The sequence below is a fragment of the Anticarsia gemmatalis genome, chromosome 18, assembly GCF_050436995.1.
Source record: "Anticarsia gemmatalis isolate Benzon Research Colony breed Stoneville strain chromosome 18, ilAntGemm2 primary, whole genome shotgun sequence".
Lineage (NCBI taxonomy): Eukaryota > Metazoa > Arthropoda > Insecta > Lepidoptera > Erebidae > Anticarsia > Anticarsia gemmatalis.
The window spans coordinates 9540938-9554766 of NC_134762.1; positions in this window are offsets into that span (position 1 = coordinate 9540938).

Sequence of the window (13829 nt, forward strand, 5' to 3'; positions counted from 1 at the left end):
TTTTAGTGAATATTTAGTGGGAAAAAATTGAAGTTGCTTATTATAATATTATTTATTAATTCGCAGGTACATGGCTACAGGTAGTTCATTTACTACAATTGGCTACAATTTCAAAATAGCGGGCCCTACAGTTTCAAAAATTGTATCCAAAGTTTCCGATGCAATATGGAAGTGTTTACAGCCAATATTTATGAAAGAAATGACTACAGAATTGTGGCTGGAAAATGAGCTCTATTTCAGACAGAAATGCAATTTTCCAAATTGTGTAGGCGCTGTTGATGGGAAGCACTATTAGTTGTACGATGTCTTTCAGAGTTGAAACACCAGATTCTTCGCATGTCTTCTTTTTGGAGCCATTGTTTTGTAAAATAGTCATTAAATTTAACTAAATTTTCATTTTCTTCGGACCAGTCCTCCATAATATAAAACCAACCTTCATCTGTGGCTTGTTCTGGTAATAATGCTAAAGCGGCACATAAAGCAACATGTCGCTTACACGCGCGATTTTTTAAAATGTGCAGACTCTTTGCTTTTTTATTTAAAGCCTGAGTAAAATGAAAAAAACATCCCTTAATGTCCACTTCAGGAAAAACTGACTGAATAGCATTCATTTGCGCAGTTTCAAAATCTGTAGTAAATTTTTCTGGCTTCCAAGATGGATTTTGCGATAGTAATAATTGAAAAATAATTTGATAAGTTTCTTCTTTTTTATCAGTAACCAAAGCATATATCAATGGTTTAATATTTGTGCTTTTTTCGGTGCTACCGAGATCTCCGTGAATACTGTACATTTGTACAAACGGCGGTATCTACTACGCATTTAAACGTCCCGTCTGCAAAAAATGTTTCACCGTTTTCAATTTTTCTCTTGCTTCTTTTGATGAAAATATTAAAATTCTTCGAGCACCTTCTTGATAGTCAGCCATTAAAAAGTCGTTGTATTTTACAGGAACTTTGACATCTGTAACTGTTTTTGGCTTAATATTATCGATGCCAAATTCTTTTCTGCGACTGTTATAGAGTCCATGCTTCACATTATTAAAATTATATATTGTTTGCAGAGGAAGAACTCCTTGTCCAGATTCAACTTTCCATGTACTTATTTCTTTCGTTATTTCATTGCCAGCGTGATCACGTACACAATAGTTACTGTGACTGACTTTGTTCATAATCGTATTTCCTTTAATTGCTATAGTGCCGCGACACTTCGATTTATATTTGCAATTCCACCGTGAGGACCCATTTTTATTATCTTTTTTTTTATAGTACTGGTAACCATCAATTAGCAGAATCGCACCACCTCTTTTAGATGTCAGGAAACAAAGTTCTTGTGTTTTATCTAGATTATTATGGCGACTTGTTGAAGGGACTACTTCTATTTGAGACATTATTCATTAACAATGATTCTTCTTTAATCTGAAACAGGCCATTAAATATATTCGTTTTATTTAAGTTATTATTTTACACGAAATAAGTAGTGAGTAAATTTACCACAACATAAAAGACAACTAATTGAGTAAACTCAGCTATAAGAGAAAGAAATAAGAAATTAAAAACAAGAAAAACAATTGGACTAAAATCTATAACAATAATTAGGTAACTTCTGAAGAGTGTCCATAAAACAAAGTTCCAAAGAAGACTAAAGTGTATTATTATGATTTTTTTTATTTTAATCATAACCAATGTTATTAATAATGACACATTTTGCACCGGCTAGTCGACGGTCGTCTGGTCGAGTCGTGTGTGTATGAACAAATTAAATAATGTATAATAATTTGGTGGAATGCTAGCATGACTAATTTTACAAATTCACAGTATGGTAAGTAATAATTGTTCAATAATTAGCAGAGACAAATTAAATATAGAAATAATAGTGACAAAATTATCAGAAAAGAAAACCACGGAAGATTTGAAATATACATCCAAATAAAATCACTTAAACATGCAACAGATAAAGTAATTTAATACTTACCAGGTACTTAATTAAACGTTTCCTTGTTTTCTTATTACTTGTGATTATCACCTTTTACCACACGGAACTTTATTGCACAAATGCACACACGTCAACAACTTAAAGCTCCAACTAATTGTAATGTAATGCAAAATGTCACTGTTTTGTTTTTGCTGGCCTGCGATCCCTCTAATACTCACCCCGCACCATACCCCTTTGTCTACTCCCTGCGCCCGCGCGCCGAAGAGAGCGAGGAAAGGTCTAGCTTAGACGCGAGTTTGCCTTGCGTATGTCCAAAAAATGATAATGTTTGATTGTCTATTTTACTTATAAAACATATTACACTTTATATACATAAGTTTCATTGGTGTTTCTACATGAAGGTTACCAAAATAATAGTAATAGTAATACCGTGTATTTGCTTAGGTACTTGTTTCGTAAATTTATTTGATTTCTATTTAACAATTTTCATCATAACTGTACCCCTTTCCCAACTAAATAACATTGAACGAACAACAAGAACACATATTTTTTGAAGGTCCAAAGGGTACTTTTTTACTTGTTTTAATTTGGAAGGTCCAACGGGTACCTACTACAAATGAGGTCCAATGGGCACATTGATTATTTTATTTTGAAGAGGGTCCAAAGGGACCTAAAAATTAGGTCGCACGGGTAACATTTGTAATAGGGTCTAATCTTTGAGGTCCAACGGGTACGCAACCAGAATGAATTATACTTCTTTAATATTATTAATCGGTTAATCATTATTTACTTATAAATAATCAACATAACGGTGGTTTTACAATAGCGATTAAATTATTTCACAACAAAAATAGGTACCTAACCAGAATTTAGAAAATTATTACTATTCTGAAAATAAATCACTATAAATTGTATCTTCAACATTACTGTTCTCGTCATAAACACTTGGTAAAGAATTAATTGGTTGTAATGAATTATTTCGCGATGGCTCTGAACTTGTAAAATATCCAGGGTAGTTTGGAGGATAGCTGTTAGACATATGCTTGTATTTTTTCAAAACTCCCATTATCTCCATTTTGGCATCCATTTTATAGTCTGGATGAATTGATTTTAAATCTTCAACCAGAGACAACGCAAAGTTGTATTCGGGTTCACTTTCACCACTTTTTCTGTCTTTATTCATCCTCTCGTCCATCCTTTGCATTAACTTTGTAATCATTTTATCCTCAGCATCATTAGATCTTTTCTTTTTTGTAACGTTGGTTGTAAAATCATCGCTTATGTTTATTGTATTCTCATCATCTGAAATTGCTGGCGGCGGCGGCGGCGGTGTTTTCGAAGGACGAGTCCGTGTAGTAGTATTCAAAAATGATAGCAAAGGTGAATACAGGTATTCTTTAGAAGTAGATGCACTGGAGCCACTCCTGATTTTTTTATTTCTATCTTTGACGTAGGCCGCGAGTACGCGACGAGTCATTTCGAGCTCCCGGCGGCGGGCGATTGGTTTAGTTCTACGCGAAATGTCAGTGACAGCAGACATGTTATCGAAAAAGTTAATACGTTATTACCTTACATTGCTTGAGGATAAAGAGTTGGAGTCAGAAGAAACCGAATTACTTACCGTATACTATTTGAACAATTCTATAAGGAAACATAGATTTTGGTTAAGAAATCATATCAAACATCGTTCAGAACACAGTGAATATTTTACTTTTTTCCAAACTGCTGATGAAGAAACTTTCGAAAAATCTTATAGAGTTTCAAGATGTACTTTTCATGAACTTCACTCCCTGATTGAACCATATATTCGGAAACAAGACACAAATTACAGAAATTCAATCAGTAGCTGTGAAAGATTAGCAGTGTGTTTAAAGTAAGTACACATTTTGAAATCAAAGTAACTTTTATTTTTGCATACAGTCGATGCCATGTTATATTAATTTAAAAATCATAATCTGTCTCAAAGTTGTCCGCATTTTCATTGGGTCCTGTTTGCTCTGCTGCAGATGTTTCAATATCCTGGGTTGTTTGAATTTGTGAAGCGCTAGGAGTATTAATAGTAGTGTCGATATTATCTGGAGCACTAGGAGTATTGATACTAGTGTTAATATCATTTGGAGCACTAGGAGTATCGATATCGATACTAGTATTGATATTATCTGTTGTAGGTGTTGATGAGGCTGTAGAATAACCATAATTATTCGGAGAATACCAACTATGTTGAAGATTACTTTCTTCAGCTGATATTACCGCATTAAAGCAGGTTTTTTTAATTTGTAGCTGTAAATAATACGGCAGCTTTTTCGCCGATGCAGCCAAATTTAAAAAAAATAAGTCTATTTCATCGTACTTATCAGCTGACATCATGTTTTTAACTTCTATCCGTTCTTGTTCCAAGAGTAAAGTGTGTAATATGTAAAGCAACAGAAATTTATAATAAAACATACCTTTTCCGGAACTATGGCTCTTCTTTACTTTTCCTTTTTCTCTTCGATGTGAAGCAAGCAAACTAATCATTTTGTTTTTGCATTCTTCTACATCTCTTTCCAATGAATGAGCAATATCACTCCAAGCATCGTGTTTCAGATTTTTTTTATAGTATTGCGGGTTTTTTGGATCCCAAATAACAGGTTTTTCTTGATACAAACTAATAAGTTCAAGCGATTGTTCGTCACTCCACATCATGAACGTACATACGACACAACCGTCACGAACGCCGTCCAAACGAGCACTGCGAGCGTCTTTGTGTTCGCGCGAAAAACCGACAGCCGATGGATCAACCCCGAGCGCCGCGCGAGCGTTACATGTAATGCTCGTAGTGCCGTCCACACGTAGAATTCGTGTTACATTACACGGTGGATTACATTACACGTTACACTCGTCTGGACCCGGCTCAAGATGGCCAACAGCGAGGCCGCGTTGGTATCTTTGATTCTACTTAATTATTGTTTTATCCAAATTAAGAAGAAGAAAAAACGTTACTGGACATCAAACTTATTTAAAAACAAAGGCGTATGTGGTGGTTTGTCATTGATAGCAATTTTAAAAAACCAAATGATTACTGGACAGTATAAAAACTTTGTACGTATGTCTCCGATCGAGTTTGAAGAACTCGTGAATTTAATTGGACCAAGTGTACATAAAAAGGATACAAATTATAGAAAAGCAATCAGTGTCACCGAACGATTAGCACTAACGCTTCGTTTTTATGCAACAGGAGATTCCTATACTAGTATGCAATATCTTTTCAAGATAGAAGCAACGAATAGGATTTATAGTAAAAGAGGTCAGCGAAGCCCTTATTGGAGCATTACAAGAATATGTAAAGGTATGTAGTGTTTTAATTAATTCAGAAAAGCAGTCATTACATATCAAATTATTTAATCAATTAAATCACCAAATTCTGATAAAAATCGTTCACTCATAGCTGGTGACCCATAGTCACTTTGATGGGACGTATTTGATGCAGGTGTTTCAGGGCTTTGCTGTGGCATCGGTTGGCTTTGCTGTGGCATCGGTGAGGCTCTTGAAATTGTTCGTGTAGAGTATCCTTGTGAATAATAATTGTTCGTATTCATGCCAACATAGTCATATTCTCCGCGATCAGCACTAAACAATATATTAGATATATAATGTTGTACATGCATTTTTGTTGTTTTTGAATACGATCTTAGTTTATTTGCCAAAAAAATACCATAGGCTTCACATTCGTCAATTTTGTGCGAAGTTGATTCCGTTTGCTCGGTTTTCTTTTTGAAAATATTGTAAGTAGATGCCATTATTTCCTCTGGGCTTGGGACGACTGCTTTCTTCCTTTGTCTGGCAGGCGGAGGGCAATCATTGTCGCTTTCATTGGCAGGCGGAAACTACTCTTACGTCCGCGAGGCGCATCATATTGACTACTGATTTTACTCCAAACCTATAAGTATTTATGCTTATTTTACTAATTTCTATAATTGTGTACATTATTAAAAAGAAAAAAAAAACGCTATTTTATATTATATTTATATATATTTTATTATAAAATGTTTAATCAAATAAAAGTTAGGAGCAAATTTTAGGAACTTAGGTAATTAACAGTCTTCTCATTAAATTAAAAAAAAAAATCAACTAAAAGTATACACTTCTCTTAAAAAATAATTAACTGTGAAGTATTTAACTGAAAAAAACTAACAAAGTAACAAAAGCAATATTTTACATGCATTCAATACACACATCAACTTGATGTTCGCCGCAGATAGGCTTTTGACACCTGATGCATGTCATTTTGGTCATCCTCATCTTTTTAGATGTGCAGTATGCGCAATATCTTCTTTTTTTTGGTGGTGGTGGTCCCTCATTTTCTATAGAACTATAGAAGAGTTATCGGATGGATTTTTCAGGATAACTTCAATAATCTCCCGGATATTGCGTTTCAACGTAGGTGCTTGCAGTCTTTTTTGCATCCATTCTGTAGTCAGTTGCGTACTAAGTTTTTTCATAAATTGTCTTCGATTCAGGGGCTTTTCATTTCCTGTGGATATGTTATGATAATATATAACATATGAATTCACAAAAGATATATTTAGCATGTTACAAAATAGCCTTTGGCCATCGGTTAGTCTTCCTAGAGCATAACATAGATGAAGTCATTTGGTCTAATGTATCCACACCACCTTTGGTCTGGTTGTAGAACATGATCATCTCCGGCTTTCCAGTTTCATTATTTATGAGGCCATTTTCGTCGCATGAAGATAACAGGTATACCATTTTAGCTGGCTTTGGTTTGTAAGAAACCAAAGTCAAAGAACAGGCGTGAGTTGGTATGGTTCAGCAAGTAATGATTTGGACAGCGAGACAGACGTGAACCAATTATCGCATGTGATGTTACGATTAGTTCCATGTACAGGACGGGTCAATTCTTTTACGTAGTACTCACCCTGAGGTAATCCTCCTGTGTCGGTGGCTCTTCCAATGTATGGCAATGCGTTTACCATATATTTCGTACCATTATCACACATCATGGGTATTTTGATTCCATACTTGTTGGGTTTATTGGGAATGTACATGCGAAAGGGGCACCTGCCTCGAAATCCAACCAACTGTTCATCTACTGTAAGGTAGTTACCCGGTGTGTAGTTAGACTTACACTGCTGTATAAACATTTCCCATATCTTCCTAACTGGAATAAAGGGATCTTCTTGCCGTAAGGCCGGACGTAAAGTCTTGTCATCCATTGTCAAACATCGAGTGAGAAAGTTAAAACGCTCCCTGCTCATCACTGCTATATACCTAGACCCTGAAAAAGTGCTATCATAATAGCTCAGTTGTAGATAGATGGTTATCTTTCATTGCAGCAGTTAGCGTCAAAATACCAAAATAGGCTCTAATTTCTATGGAGCATGTATCTCTGCAGACAGCGTGGGTATTTCCAGTAGGTCTTTTTCTAGATATTTCTACATTTGTCCACTTCACTATCTCACCAACAATGTCTTCTGTGATGAATATATCAAAACACAAACTAGGCTCAAAGATATTTCTACACATTCTAGTAGGGCCTCTAGAAGTGTGCACAATGTTTCTAGCAGTAGTTCTTCCTCGACTTTCACCTTTAGAAGTAGACCAACAGTGCTGGTTTTTGCCCTTCAATGTTCGACGCGCCGGAACAAGGATACGGTGATCAGAATTGGATGGCCCCGAAATCGCACTATTTTGTGGGACAAATGATGGCACAGATTCTTCAGCTCTTCTTTCACTGGATTCCTCTATAGTTTCATCTTCTATGCATTCTTCTTCTACATCGTCCTGAACATCTTCATCGCTCACGTGATCTTCAATTTCAGAGTCATCACCCGAAAAGTTATCCTCACTGTTATGGTCGCTTTCTTCTAGCCAATTAGTTATTGTATCGCCCGTAACTCCTCTATCACTAGTCATGATTTTCAAGTTACAAAACGTTACCTAAAATAAATAAAACACACTGTTATTAACTAATAATGTATAAAAAACACTTACAAAATAATGGTATATTCCCGTTGTCCACCCCCTGCTTGTCCACCCCGGGTGGACAGAGACACAAATCTTTTAAAAAGTTCTCGGTGTCCACCCCTGGGGGACAGTGAGAATTAATTTTAAATTATTCCCGCTGGCCACCCCGGTGGACAAAGCCACTGTTTAAATAAACATTCTCAACGTCCATGCTTGCTGGAATTGGGTGTAAATAATTATAACAAAATTAATTAAGTAGGTATATAGTTTAATCATATTATTAACATCTTTTACTTTTGCAATCTACACAAATAATTATCACAATAGGTATTAATCAAAGTCACAGAACAATTTTTACATCCTCATCCTTTCTAGAAATAAATCAATATTAAAGTCCCCATTGACAAGTCCCATTCGCATGTCGTGAATAAAATGATCACTTAAAATATATTTTTTTAACGTTTATTGTTATAACTTATACCTTGGTTTAATAAGTGCCGCAACTTAGGGTCAATCAACATTATATGCGAAAACACACAATAGATAGTGTACCTACTTCTATTTACAATTTATAATATGATTAAACTATATACCTACTTAATTAATTTTGTTATAATTATTTACACCCAATTCCAGCAAGCATGGACATTGAGAATGTTTATTTAAACAGTGGCTTTGTCCACCGGGGTGGCCAGCGGGAATAATTTAAAATTAATTCTCACTGTCCCCCAGGGGTGGACACCGAGAACTTTTTAAAAGATTTGTGTCTCTGTCCACCCGGGGTGGACAAGCAGGGGGTGGACAACGGGAATATACCCAAAATAATTTGATTAAAAACGCAAAACTCACTTACAAGCTACTCATACGTCTTTGGAGCGCAAAGAGTAGTAATATCAAAAAAACTAGCACACTTAGGGCCAGGCCACAACAGTGTGTTGCGGCGTCGCATCGCAAAAACAACATTGCACAGCAGCTATGCGATGAGATGTCGCAACGCAAAAATTTCATCGGATACGACATCGTACGACAAGACACTAACCGTCAGTTCAGTTTCACTGCGCGTGTTCTACTTCTGCTTGCGTTCAGGCGTATTAAGAAAAAGAAACAGAAAAGAAAGTAAGTGCACCCATTACTGACAATTATGAATAAAGATGGAAACCAGTTCAAAAGGAAATATGAGGCGCTAAAAGTGGACGAGGTTAAATTTTTCGATTACTTTAGGATGAGTGTAGTAAGTTTTGAAGAACTTCTTAGTTTGATAAAGCCTCATTTACAAAAGAAATACATATTTAGAAAACCCATCGAACCTCTGGAGATGCTGGGATTAACTGTAAGGTAAGAAAAAAATAAACTATTTTTACTATAATCATACTGTTTAATAATTTTCATAATTTAGTGTTATTCAAAACTCGTATTCCGATTGTGTGTCATTCGTCAAATTTGTTAGTTCCTCATCGAAATGAATTTGTTCTGGCTCATTTACATCATCATTCCTTGGCGTTTGTGGAGACGATTGCATAGGTGCCGGTGATGTTTCGCATCCGCTTTGGAAGGCACTGCGTTGAATGGATGTTTGTTGAGCTGATTGGTAGCCACTCTGCATAGACATTTGAGCTGTTTGATAGCCAGTCTGAACAGTTGTTTGATAGTTTGCTTGGACGGATGTTTGTGAAGTTTGATAGTGGCTGGGATAGTATGATGGTTGGTGTAAGTCACTTAATATCTGTAGGATACGACTTTGAAAAATTATTGTTTGATTATCATTCAATTTTTCCAATGATGGCAAAATTCCTTTAAAAAAAGATAAATGTCTACTTTCAGTACAGGTTGACAGTACGATTGTACACTTTTTTCGAGCCTTTTCTGACCAATACTTGCTTTTCTTGAGGTGACAGATAAAAAACGCTCTCATCACAATTGAAGATACGTTTGGGGTCTTGGAGAAGTTCCATTAATTTATTATCAACAAAATATTGCCGTATTTTTGAAAACCAGCTCCTAATATTATTCTCCAAAACATTCGCTCTGCATGTTGTGAGAGATTGTGGAACTCTTTTCGAAACTTCCGGGTGGCGAGCAAGAAATCCATTATACCATTTCTTACCCGGCTGGTCATCTTTAAAAGGATTTTGACGGCCTAAACTCTTAATTAATTTAGTGACAGAGTCCAGTAACTGAGTCTTCGTTATGGGAAAACCGACTTCGCCCAATTCTAAAATCCATTTCACCAGATACATTTCTTCCGAGCTTGTCAGTACAGTTGGACCGCCTATGTTGCCTGGATTTTTATATTTGTCTTTTAATCTGTCTAATATCGTTGTTTTTGGAATGTTGTATGATTTTTTAGCCTGATTTATACTCATTTTCTTCTCTCGTATATCTCGTAGTGCTTTCTCCATATTTTCCTGCGAATACTTTAACCTTTTCTTATCATTCATGATGATGTATGTACCTGAAATAAACACATGCAATTTTAAACAAGCACACCGAAACCAAAAGCACTGAAGTTGGACCGAAACAGGGGCATGCGTACAAAACGTATCCAGATTCCGACCAATCCTATATTTGCCTAATAAGTCCTCTAAACCGAAATTTATATTAATGTTTTAGCGCGTATCTATTTCACACACACTTATAAAAATCTACCAGTATTGTAATTATGCAATTATGCCTAATAAACATAAAGTGGTTTTAAAACCAGAGTGATCTTTGGAAATAAATTGGAAGTAAACCGAAAAAGCGTGCAAGCTAAAACTAATTTTACAAAAAATCCATTAAAGTTATCATAGGTCGGATACAGGTGTATTATACAAAGATATCTTTTAGAATCAGAAAATGAAACACTCACAAAACAAGACGAATAATAGAAAATTCGTTTTATTTACAACGTGCAAAATTCCGTGGTCGGTATTCGAAATGTTATGATTTTATAGGGCTCCTCATTCCGTCCACAATTAATTAGCCGATAAGGATATAAAAATAAGCAAGTTTTTTGTGCATATTGAAATTTTAAGGCGTTAATACACTAATAAAACGTATAAAGTAAAAAAATGGTAAACTTACCAGAGTCTTACCAGAGTCAGAGTGTCCGTTAACATTTGAAACACAAGTTTTGACAATTGACGTACGATGAGTTCTACTAAATTTACGTTCCGTTTCACGGCTTTCGCGCGATATTTTAAATGTTATAATGTATAAAAACCAAAATGGTCGGATAGAGGAAGCTAGTCGGAAACCGGTGCCATTGCGTTAGAGTTCTTGTTCTGTCCTCCGCATCCATCTGCCACTAAACGTATTTTTTTTATATTATTTTTATCCGTTGCAGTAAGTCTATGATAAATGGCTGAAGAAATTAATTCGAATCTTTATGAAACTCGTCTTCCGTACAGCAATAAGCGAAAACATTATCTTTTGTCATAGGCTGGTTTGATGATCCTTCCATCATTGTTAGGTTATAAAAGTAAAGCTGCCTGCTGTAATAACATATCTGGTCTGGTAATTTGGGGAGCGGCAGATTTTTTTGACAGTCAAATGAAATAATCTTTAAATCATCCTCATCCTCACGTAGTTTGTCGAAAAAGGATGTAGCTCTCAATTTATGAACTCGTTTTTGCATGATCAAAGAGTTTTTTTCAGAAGTATCGGTTTCCGTCTTTATTTTTTCTGTGAGTTCAAGGCATGTAGAACAAACATCTGTGCGTGGAGTTCCGAATCCAAGGTTATAAAAATGATTGAAAATATACCTGAAGTACGATAGCTTTAATTCAGGTATACCCCAACTGGACATTTTGTACGTATCAAATATTCAATTCAGCCGGTAAATATTTTCTTTCATCGAATTTGGATCTTCGACAATAATGGGACTCGATGCACTCCAAACTTTGAATAAATTTGTGTACAGATGTCTTTAAGCTAGAAAATTTTTCCGATTGTCGGAAGCCACCACGAGTTTCACGCGTCACATCACCAGTATAAAAAAATCTTTTCATCACATAATTAACTCGATGCTTGGTAAGGCCAAATATGCTTAAAAAAATTTTTGACATATAGGTATCTTCTTTTTGTTACTAAATACCGAATACTTGATGGAAGTCTGTTTACAAACTCTGGTAGTTGTCCTTTTAGTAATTGGCTTGATCGAATATAGTTTTAATATTAGTATATCTTGACTTTTCTTATTTGGACGTGCATAAAATTTCTTGTGCAACTCAAGCATATCAGCAGTTTGTACTTGGCAACACCTGAATGCAGGTTGATCGTGTTCAAATACACGCATTGGTAGGCTTTTCGATGAGTATCTAAAAATAAAATACGTACTATGAAAACTGAAACATACTAGAGTGTCTGATCTACCTACATTTTCACCTAAGGCTACTTAAATCGCTGATTACTGTTGGTGTAAGAACTTCTCTGGCTGCACCGGCAACGGAAAGCCTAAAGATATAGAAGATGGAAAATGTTATTGAAATTAAACATATTTACAAAATTTTACGGTTCTAGCTTGAAAACTGCCTGAGGTCCTGTCACTAGTTTCAATTAGACCTGAATAACTTGCAAACTACCATTTATATTTCCACCAAACATCTAAAATACATATCGCTATCGCTTTCGGCTTTAAACTTTAAACTAAAATAATCTGCCGTTGAGGAGCTACTATAGCACATACTATAGATATAGGTCAACAGACAAATCATAATAATAGACTACCCTACGTTTTTTGTCGGGACTTAACAAATTAACAAACGAGTTGACGGTTATAATTCGTTTACAAGCCCGAACCTAAGGGGATTATAATTTAACTTCTAATTAATATAAAAAATTACGATTATGCATAATTTTCATCATTATTTACTAATTGTACTTTATTAAATAAATGCAAGTAAATAGGTCAGTAAAAATCTAAAATACAATGAAAATGATAATTAAATAACTAGGTACAACGAAATAAGTATAATAAATAAATTGCAGTTATATAGGCAATTATGTTTAAAATCGTTCTTGGTGGTGTTTAATTTCCACTTCACAGTAATTAATAATAATATTATAAAAGCGCAGTAGCAACCCTATGTATGGTAGGTAAATACAGCTTACCTGTTTTTTTTAGCAACATTTTTCTTCCATTTATCTGGATTTTGTTTCCGTTTTCTTGAAAAGCGATTATTTACAACGACAGGATGGTTGTCCATGGTGATAATTTCAAACTATTTATCAATATGTAACCACAAATTTATCAATAAAACAATAAAAACTATCCACGCAAACTCATACAAAACTGTTCTGACGCCATCTTGAAGCATGTTGTGATGCGTTGCTGTGATTGGTCAAGCGCACGCTAAGGTCGCTTTTGACTATAATACAGTGAAAGATTGCCATCTTTGGAAACAATTCGGGATTTCGTGTCGATTTAGTTGGAATATTAGCCATGTTTGATTATGAGATACCAAACAAACAGTTTTCAATATTTTGAATATTTTTGCATCATTATCGCAAAAGTGCTAAAAATGAAGATTGCCATCTTTGATTCTATACGACTCAAACAAAAGGCGCAATAATCTCTATGCAATGACCGACACTAATTTTCTTTTCTTTCAAATCTTCAATTGTCGAATTTATTTCTTTATAAATATTATGTTTTCGGGTTTTAGCCTTCCCGCTAATATTTTTAATCTTAAACTCTTTTTGTAAAATGTCAAGCACTTTGGCGATCATATATTTAGGTGACTGTGATGTTTGTGAATATTGAGGAGATGATGATGAAAGGTGCTGATATAAATGGCTTGTATATGGTGGAGTGTAGTAGGGTTGTGTACCAGTATGCATGTTTTTATTTAACTTTATCGAAGCGTCTAAAGAGAGTTCTCCTAATCTATAATATAAAAATGAATCGCAAAATGTGTTGGTAAGCGCATAACTCAACAACGCCTCGACC